The sequence below is a fragment of the Narcine bancroftii genome, chromosome 7 (genome assembly GCF_036971445.1).
Source record: "Narcine bancroftii isolate sNarBan1 chromosome 7, sNarBan1.hap1, whole genome shotgun sequence".
Lineage (NCBI taxonomy): Eukaryota > Metazoa > Chordata > Chondrichthyes > Torpediniformes > Narcinidae > Narcine > Narcine bancroftii.
This window is the reverse complement of record NC_091475.1, coordinates 57,537,195-57,548,023: the sequence shown is the minus strand read 5'-3', so window position 1 is coordinate 57,548,023 and position 10,829 is coordinate 57,537,195. Positions and strand designations below refer to the sequence as shown.

Here is a 10,829-nt window from a genome sequence, read left to right as displayed (position 1 = left end):
ATCTGGGCATCTAGCCAATAATGACCCCAAGTGATTTAAACTAACCAACAGCAAGGTGTGCGACCCCAACCTTCAGTGACTTCCGAATAAGTTTCAGACTGGGAGAACACGTCACCACCCACAATACGCACATCCCAGACAGGCTGGGAGACCATCTTTCCTCCACACAACAACAATTGCTCATTTTTCTGAACCCCACTTTGCAATCCCTTCCCAGCCCCACCCAAGTTGAATTCTGTGTGCTTGGAAAGCACAAGGGGTGTAATTAAATGATTTACATTAGCAACTTGAAGACAGTGTGAAGGTGCAGAGGGACAAAAGGAGGAGGAGGATTTTTCATCCCTCCATGAAAATGCCCCTCAAATGCTAGGATACAATACAAGAGTAATTTGAGAAATAACATGCTGTTGTGTTCAGAATGGGTTCGACAGGTTCAAAGAGAATCAAAGGTAAAGGATTCATTATTGTCATGTACTATTTCATTTAGAATGTAATATACATGAAGTTCTTTAACTGTTGCGTACTATAAGGCAGACAGTTATCACTTTGTCTAGTGTCCCTCAAGGCTTGACACGTCTTATGAACAAAGAGTAGCCTTTATTTACACACAGAGGAATCCGTAAAAGTAACACACACAAGTACTCAAATAAATGAAGGTTAAAATTTCATAATACCCATCCACCCACAGGCACGGTATATGGCATAACTAAACGATTACAGACAGCTTGTTTAGCATGGTGGTTAGTTCAACGCCGTTACAGCACCAGTGATCAGGACAGGGGTTTGAATCCTGCACTGTCTGTAAGGAGTTTGTATGTTCACCCCGAGTCTGCGTGGGTTTTCTCCAGGGACTGTGGTTTCCTCCCATCGTTCAAAACTTACTGGGGGTTGTAGGTCAATTGGGTATAATTGGGTGGCATGGATTCATGGGCCAAAAGGCACTCTTAGCATTCTGTAAGTTTAAAATTTAAATTTAAAAAAATAAAATACATACATATGAACCTGATCTCCAGTGTCGTCTCTGCTTGGGATCCAGGACAGGCCCATTGCAATTGGCCCTCCGGAGCTGTCTGTGGCTTGCAGCCTGGAGTTCAGCAATGGTGACAACTAACGGACACATACACAGCAACAATACATAAATAACTGCACATTGGGTGCAAATAAATCAGTGGTAAACATTCTCAAGTCTCAATTGGGAACACCTGTGTTAAACACACAGTACCCATCAACTTTCTCTATCCCCAACAGGCACAACACACTAACAAACAGTAAATTAATTACAACTAACAAATTTATCCAATGAACCTGGTCTCCACCATCACCCATGGCTCGGGATCCAGGATGGGGTTATTGCAGTTGCCCATCCGGAGCTGCCTGTGGCCTACAGCCTGGAGTTTAATGATGGTCTCCATTGCAGCAGCAAGAACAGAGAGAGCAAAATACTCCACATGCTGCTTTTTAAATGCAGGGCCTGTCCACGTGACCTGCAAGGACCAATCTCTCATCAGCCTCACCTATGGGCAGGCTCACCAAAAAGATCAAATGATCCTCCACAATGCACATTCCAACCAGGTTCCAGATGGAGAAGTCACATGACCCTCCACAATCTACATTACACATAGTCGGTATCACTTGCCTGAAATGAAGACGGTAGCTTCTAATGCCAGGTTCGCAAAGCTCTCCACCATTGGAGCTTCTTTCTGAATCTGTTCAATACCTATTGATAGAGATTGATTCATTAATCAGAAACTCTACAACTATTTTTTTAAAAAGGGATGGAGCGTCTGACTCGGCCAGAAAAACTTGACATCGACCCACAGTCAGCTATAGCCTTCAAAGCCTTTAAGTTCTGGCTGTTGAACTTTGAAAACTTCCTAAGGCTCATTGAGGTGGAGGAGGATAACCAGCGTCTAACAGCATTGCAGTCTATGGTGTCCTTGAGAGTCTACGAGAACATCCAGGATGAGACCACTTACACCGCAGCCATAAAGGTACTGAAAGAACTGTATGATCAATCAATGAACAGAGTTCATGCCCTGCTTGTGCTTGCGTCGAGGAAGGAACAGCCCGGCGAGTCCAGCAGGGCATATTTATAAGTAGTAAAGGCGTTGGGCAAGGACTGTAACTGTGTGGACAAAACTGCTGCCGAAATCACAAACGATCTCGTCTGGGATGCCTATGTGGCTGGGCTCCGATCGAACGAAGTGAGGCCGCGCTTGCTCGAACAAGGTGTAGAAAAACTAGAGGACGTGGCCCGGATTGCAATCACAATGGAGGAGGCAGCCTTAAAGTCAAACGAGTTCTCTAGGGACTGGACCCCACATTCTGATGTGAGTAGAGTGCCCTTCTACCCTACCACCCCCCGATATACTGACAGCCTGTCGGCTGCTGCTACACTGCCCTCTGCGAACCCAAAATGTTATTTCTGCGGGAGGGACAAGCACAGCAAGTCCCAGTGCCCAGTAAGAAAAGCCAGGTGCCAGAAGTGCCTTAAAAACGCCCACTTTGCTGCAGTTTGTAGGTCTAAAATGGCCGCCGGCAAACACAGTGCCTCGTGTGAAGCCCAACTGTCACTATCCCATTCAAACTCTTCTTCCCCAGAGCTCTCATCCAATGAGAGTGAGGGCTCCCCTGCACGGCAATGCCTGACGTCATGGAGACGCCGAACCCAGAAGGGGCAGCCCACCCTCGCAACCATGATGTTGGCCCGCCTCTCGCCCCCGTGCGGAACACTCGACCCGGCCTCGGTCCCGACTGTAGAGCCAGCTATTGCCACAGCCACAGCCATTCCCGGAGATGATGCTACCACTACCGCTGCCCGCTCCCCTGCTGCCGCTGCCCACGCCGTCGCCTGTGCAGCCATCGCGACCGACTGGGGACCCACCGCGGCCAACCAGGTACTCACCCTAGCATCCATCGCTGATGACCACTAGGGTCCGACCGCCACGACCAACGACCTACCCACCGCCAACCACGTTATCAAAGCCATCCGCCCCTTCGAGCATTTTAGCATAGACTTTAAGGGGCCCCTACCATCGACCAACCATAATAACTACATCCTTACGGCCATCGACGAGTACTCCCGCTTCTCGTTCGCTGTGCCCTGCCCAGAGACCACCGCCACCTCATTGATACAAGCTCTTCACAGTATCTTCGCCATTTTCGGGTACCCAATTCCATCCACAGTGATAGGGGGTCCTCATTCATGAGCGCAGAGCTGCAACAGTACCTTCTGGAGTGTGGTATCGTTTCAAGCAGGACCACCAGCTATAACCCACGCGGTAACAGCCAGGTCGAGAGGGAGAATGTCACCATCTGGAGAGCGGTCACACTAGCTCTCCGGTCTAAAGGTCTCCCCACCTCTCACTGGCAGGAGGTTCTCACTAGTGCCTTACACTCCATCCGATCCCTCCTATGTACTGCAACAAATGCCACCACCCACGAAAGGATGTTCCTTTTCCCAAGGAAATCCGAATCAGCAACCATTGTACCGGCATGGTTCACCATCCCTGGCCCCGTCCTTTTGCGATGCCACATCTGGCACTCAAAGAACGACCCCTTGGTCGACTGAGTGACTCTACTCCACGCAAACCCGCATTACGCCTATGTTGAGTTCCCAGATGGGCGGGAGGATGCTGTTTCGGTGCGGGACCTAGCTCAGGACGCGGTAGGCCCAGCAAACCCCCAACCCAACCTTCCCCAACTCTTTATTCCCCAGGCCCCGTGCCGGAACAGAAGGATCAACAGCACCCCAACAACCTGAGCCACCCTGCCAACAACATGGCTGGGGAATTGAGCGAAGGAGCAGTCGCACCCGACGAGCCCACTGGCGACACAACTCCAGCGACCCCAATCCCGGCACCACGGCGGTCACGCCGGATGGTCAGACCCCCTGACCACTACAGTCCTTAACCTACCCCTTCCTTTCATTCTCTCCCTTGTTTTTTTTTTCCTTCCCTTCTCCCTCTTCAGCCCTTCCACCCCAGGGTCAGTTCTCCAAGAAGGGGTGAATGTGATAGTACAGACCTAACACCAATATATAGTTACAGTATCTAGAGTATGTAATGACTGTGCTTACAGCGATTGGCTGAGAGCTTAGCCACGCCTACTGTCTGGGCCTTAAAGGGTTGGGTCCCTAGCCAGGTCGGATCATTCCAGACTGGTCAGCCACCTGTGAAGAGCTCCTGTCTTTTGCTAATAAAAGGCTTGGTTTGAATCAACAAGTCTTTGGTTCTTTCGACGAGCTCTATAATTGAAGGGTATGGATAGGATAGATGTAGGAAGGTTTTTTGAGCTGGTTGGGGAAACTAAAATGAGAGGACACAGTCTCAAGATTTGGGGGAGTAGATTTAGGAAAGAGATGAGGAAAAATAGTTTTTCCAAGAGAGTAGTGAATGTTTGGAATTCTCTAACCAGGGAAGTGGTTGAGGCTGCTTCATTAAACCTATTTAAAATTCGGTTAGATATATTTTTACATGATAAAGGTATTAGGGGATATGGGGAGAAGGCAGGTAGGTGGAGTTAGGTCATAAATTAGATCAGCCATGATCGTACTGAATGGCGGAGCAGGCTCAATGGGCCATTTTTGACCTATTCCTGTTCCTACTTCCTATGTTCCTATGATCCTGTTCCTTTATTCTACCAATTATGTTGACTCTCTACAATGGTCAGCGTAGCACAAATCTATGTCAGCGCTAGCAATCTGGGTTCAAATCCACCTCTGTCTGTAAGAAGTCTGTCTGTTCTGTTAGGTCTGCTTTGTTCATGAATGAGTGAGTCAAACACCAGATTGAGTCGAAATCAAGGTTCTTTGTTCTTTATTGCCGGATTGTAACACTTGCAACTAACAGTGTTAGTTGGAGAAGGCGCATTCTGCCGTTATCAGCAAGTGGTGTTTTTTTTATACCTCAGGATACATACTTAGTAAATTATCATACCATTACATTGTCCAATGAATAAACTGTTGCTATCCTTCTCTGTTAGTCTGCTGCACATCATTCTTGTTAGTGCAAAGCTTATCTTGAGTGTACAAGGTCACATCTGCATTCTGTTACTCCTTAGTACTGGGTGACTCCTTCTCCGGTCCTATCTCATGATGTTTTTACCTTACAGTTCTCCCTGCGTTCGTGTGGGTTTCCTCTGGATTCTCCGGAGCTTCAAAGACATACAGGATTGGTAGGTGGAGCAATTGAGCATCCTAGTCACTTGGGCCAGAAGGGCCTGTAACTGTGCTGTGTCTCTAACTTAATAGCTAAGGAATTAAGATGCCATCATTCATTTTTCAGAGAATGTGCTGACGTTTTCTGATTATACTTTTCACAGTATGTGTTGAAAATAACAGCATTGATTAATGTATAACAGGTTGTAAAAATGTTTGTTTCGTTTGAATGTGCATCTTGTGAATCAAACAAAGAATGGTGGTTTAATAATTGAAAGAACAAATCAGTGGGAAATTTTGAAGATCAATAGAAACTTGGAATAAATATCATTTCGAGGGAGGTTAGCTTTGAGCAATGTTAGTCACATTTTTGTGATTGAACATTTCTAATATCAGATGTGAAGGCGGAGAGGACAGAGTGGACAGGTCTCAGCAGGGGACCATAGCAAACCAAGTGCTGTGTGGTGAGACATCACTGGATACTGTTACTTGGTTATTGGCACTGTGTATATGTTTGATTCATATGTATGGCTGGTCTGCCTTCCCCCGCTGACCCTAATAAAGGCAAGTCCCTCCCTCAGTACGAGTCCTGGGATCAGGCCAGAACAGGAGCATAGTCCAAGTCTTATGGTATTAAAAGCCTGTCGTCCAGCAACTCCAGCCATTTGGAATTATTTCCAGCTGGAAATAAAAGGTGCATTAACAACAAAGAGAAACTCCTAAACATGGAGTATATAAATCTAAACAAAAGTGGGAGATAGATTTGAATATTATAATTAATGAACGAAGATGGTAATTAAATGGTAGGCTATTGAGATGCGCAGAGCAACAAAGGGATTTAGGAGTTATGGTAAATAGTACCCTCAAGGCTGATACTCAGGTAGATGGTGTGGTGAAGAAGGCATTTGGAATGTTGGCCTTCATAAATCGGAGTATTGAATTCAAGAGTAGGGAGGTTATGATGAAATTGTACAAGGCATTGGTGAGGCCAAATTTGCAGTACTGTGTACAGTTTTGGTCACCAAATTATAGGAAAGATATAAACAAAATAGAGAGAGTACAGAGAAGGTTCACCAGAATGTTGACAGGATTTCAAGGTTTGAGTTACACGGAAAGGTTGTGCAGACTAGGGCTTTTTTCTCTGGAGCGTAGAAGATTGAGGGGGGACTTGATAGAGGTGTTTAAGATTTTAAAAGGGACAGACAGAGTAAATGTGGATAGGCTTTTTCAATTAAGAGTGGGGGAGATTCAAACAAGAGGGCATGGTTTAAGATTGAAGGGGGAAAATTATAAAGGGAACGAGGGGAAATTTCTTTATGCAAAGGGTGGTAGGGATGTGGAATGAGCTTCTGGCAGACGTAGTTGAGGCGGGATCATTGGTTACATTTAAGGATAGACTGGATAGTTACATGGAGAGGAGAGGACTGGAGGGGTATGGACCGGGTGCTGGTCAGTGGGACTAGGAGGGTGGGAATTTGTTACGGCATGGACTAGTAGGGCCGAACTGGCCTGTTCTGTGCTGTAAGTGGTTATATGGTTATATAAGATGATCAGAGTTATGCTGAGATTGTATGACTAATCCTATTAATGTAAGGTATAGACTAGTTCAGTATACTTTTTTACATTAGTTATACCTTTTGCTGCAAAAATTGAACAGAAGGAAATCAGACATATTGGCTCAATATTTTAGATGTGGTCCAGAGGTGGGGACTTTCTTGCATCCAACATGGTCATGTCCCAAAGTAAGGCAGTTTTGGGAGGAATTTGGGAATTTTTTAGAGCAGATTACAAATGTCGTATTTCCACAAAATCCAGATTTATTTTTTAATGGGGAATGAGACTGAAATTAAAATTATCAATATTTGTTAAAATTGTACAAGTCATTGCAACGACTTGGAAGTCAGATTCACATTTGGGTATGGAAAGATGGATGCTCTTGAAAAATTACTCTGGGAATTCACCCTTTTCTGTAGCTTGCATTAACACCTCCATAAGTACTGGCAATAATAAATCATAAAATCCTTTATAAAACTCTAAAGTAAACCCATCCTCTCCTGGAGATTTCCCACCAGGCATAGTTTGTAAAACTTCCTTTACCTCCAAATCAGTTTTAAAAAAAAACTCATCTAACTCCTGTATTTCTTTTTCCTTTAAAGATGTTAAATCTAAATTAGTCAAATTTAGATTTATAAAGATTTGTATTTAGGGATTATGGGAGCAGGAAGGGGAGAGGTCAAAATGAATTAATTGTACTTTAGTGTATATTTTGTAAAAAAAATTTGTGTATTAATATAAAATAAGTTTAAACAAAAATGATAGAATGCAGAAATTCAGAGTTGCGTTCCTCTTGAGAAAATTACATACAATTTGAGAAATGAATATGGTATATTTTTGCAAATATGGCACCCGCATATGCAAACATTGGGCATAAATATGTAATCATCTTCTTCCTTTCCCTTGAACCATGTGGAGATCTTCTCTAAATTGATTATATAGAAGCTTGTGTATTTGGTTGTGCATCTCAAAGTAATCCTTTCTTTTTCTTTTTTAGTTTATATTACTATATTATTGTACTTTTATTTAAAAGTGGGGGTGGGTGGGTAATTGGGGGTTAGAGAAGGGGGTTATTTATATCATGTAATGTAACTTTTTAATTCTGCTGTTGTCATATTAACTAATTGTTAACTACATGTACGGAAAATTTAAATAATATATTTTTTTTATGGAGTAGAGCTGGAATTATTTTGGAAAGCACCTCAATTTTCTGCCAACTGCCACATTGGAAATGGGAACATTCCCAAGAGATTTTATTTCATTCAGCTGAATCGATTTAAACAAGAAGGTCTGTTGATGGTGGGGGCTGAGTGCAATACACAAACGTGCTGGAGAAACTCCGCAGGTCATGCAGCATCCAGAGCAATGTAGAGGGTAACCAGGAAGAAACGCTCAGGCCCGAAGCATTGCTCACCCTTTACTTCCTTCGATGCTGCATAACCAGCTGAATTTCTCCAGCATGTGTTGGTGTTGCCTTTTATCCCACTTACTTTTCCATTCAGACAATATAATGAGCAAGGGCACAGCTTTACAAGGATTGCAGGGTCCCATATGGCGTGAGCTGTAGTGACAGAATGCATGTCACTTAGTGAGTACTGTTTGATAGCTCTGAGGTCATTTGTGTTTCACTTGTCTAGTTATTGCTGGCAAACATCTGAATCCTGGCCTTTGCCTTCATTCTGTGACAATCCATTTGCCACATATATTTGAGTGAAAACAACACACCGAAGGCTTACCCGTGGAAGAAGTGGCTCTAACATATATATAATCATGCAATGCATCATTCACGTTGTGCAAGGAATCCCAAGCTGTCACACAGTGCAGTCCTTCGGTGTACACAAACCATGTGGTTGCTACCAGGTGCTAATGTGAGAGCCCTGTGATTCAGGGCCTCCCCATTATGAAGCTTCAGCCCTTCCTATCTCCTAGGCCCATGAAAAAAAAAAGTGATTTATAAAGACAGATATACTCTGCCTTTAAATCGCAAAGGGCAATTACATTGCACAGAAGAACTGCAGGAGACCTAGGACTGCTTGCACCAATCTCCACTAGTGTTCTTCGGTCAACATTTTCAGTATAGGCTGCTTTCCCTTCCTGGCATGCATGTTTGATGTCACAGTGGCCAGCAGTGCTACTGCGCTTCTCACCCTTTGGAAGCCGGCTTGCGATTCACCCCTGCATAAAAGCACCGCGCGATCCACATTTTTGGTCGTCAGCATAAAAGGTAAATCGCCTTTATTTTAAACTTGAGCAGACAATTACATGCCTTTTGTGCACAAAAACCCTGAGTATAGGAAGGACAGTCAGAGAAAGCATATAGAAGACAACCCGTTTCTGCCTCAGCTGCTGGTGAATGACTCATGATAATGTGCACATGCCCAAGATTCATACTTGCTGCAGTCAAAGAGGTACTATAATAGTAAATGAGGTGAATTAATCTAAAAGAGACAATAAATGTATGAGATAAAAAATATTCACAGTAATCCTAGTGGAAAAGTTAGCATAGCAGTTAGCGCCACACTGTTAGAGAGCCAGAGACAGGGGTTTGAATCCCACGCTGTCTGTAAGGGGTTGGTTGGGATGTTCTCCCTGTGCCTGTGTGGATTTTTCCTGGGGGCTTCAGTTTCCTCCCACCATTTGAAACGTACCGGGTGGTTGTAGGATAATTGGGTGGCACGGGCTCGTGGGCCGAAATGGCCGGTTACCGTGCTGTAGGTCTAAATTTAAAATTTAAATTTAAAATATGATTAGTGCAGCAAGAGGAGGGAAGGAGGATAAATACAACCTTTATTCCTCTAATAGCCCCATCTGTTGTTTCCTCTTTTGGTCACCATCACCGTGCCTGTTTGAATAAACATTTCATTGTAAAAGTCAAGCATGTTTTAAATGTTGTACCCCTTCCCCAGATACAATGTGACAAAGCAAACTCTGCCACTGTAACTCTCGTGTTTATCTCTAATTTTTTAGCGGGTGTTCCACTTGTTTATGATTTCACAAAAGATCTAATGGTTCAAGAAAAACATTAGCCCAGTGGTTCTCAACCTTTTTCTTTGCACCTACATACCCTCTGAAGCAATCCCTGTACCATCAGTGCTCTATGATTAGTAAGGCATTAGTAATGGGTGGAAAGAAAAGGTTTGAAAACCACTGTTTTAATTGTACCTCATTAACTCATTATGTGCATGGTTTCATAACTCCAAAGGAAATGGGCCAATGACAATCTTTTCTCAAGCAAAATATTTCAGTAACAACCTAGAGCAGTGATCCTCAACCTTCCCTTCCCTCTCACATATCACCTTTAGCAATCCACAGAGCAGCGATGGCATAGGGATGACTTAAAATGGTATGTGAGTGGAAAGAAAAAGGTAGAGAACCACTGCATTAACCCTTCAATATACTTTATAGCAGAGTCAGAGCAGAGTATTTTGCCCTCTGAAACTAATTCCACTCACTTTCAAAACATGACACTAGAGAACAATTTTTTTCCAAAGGTTTGCTTCCTGAAAAGAATTTAGGGGATTATTATGGACAACTTCAAGATGAAAACAAAAGATAATTTCAGATTTACTGTATCACGTAGGAAGTCAGTGATACATTAAATGAACTTTTATTGAATTTAGCATGTTTAATCGCATAATGATGCTGACACATTGTGTTCGTTCAACTGACCTAAAAATGTGTTGCCACTGATTTTTGTTTGCACTCAGCATCTGATGCCTTTCAGTGTCCAACAACAGTCAGCCAGCATTGATGGATCCTAGCTGCCTTGATATGGCTTTTCCATGGAACCTTTCACCATGTTTGTCACTGACTGCACCACGATCAGCAGGGAAGAAGTCCGAGTGCGAATGCAGAAAATGAGTTTTCAGAGTACCTGCAATGAGTGCATGCCCACACATGCTTGGACTGACCAAAACAGCTTGCTTTGTGGTTAATATACTTGTAGAGTTAAAATATGACAGGAAATCACAAAAATAGGTTATATCTAATAAATAATATGGTATGTGATAGGACAATTTTAAGGTGAATTTCATGACCAGCAGTCCAAAATTCATAAAATACACCCCAAAGTGTTCAGGAAGCAAAATCCACATTGTCCAGGGTTTTCAGGGCCAAA

General features: G+C 43.6%; 1 long non-coding RNA gene across 1 annotated transcript in view; it reads right to left on the bottom strand.

The window, feature by feature from the left end:
* Window positions 1-1,635: 1,635 nt before the first annotated feature.
* LOC138739857 (uncharacterized) overlaps window positions 1,636-10,829 on the bottom strand; it is a 52,026-nt gene continuing 42,832 nt past the window's right edge. The window contains exon 3 of the long non-coding RNA XR_011342486.1: window positions 1,636-1,717. This is a non-coding gene — a long non-coding RNA (uncharacterized lncRNA). The remainder of the gene's footprint in view (window positions 1,718-10,829) is intronic.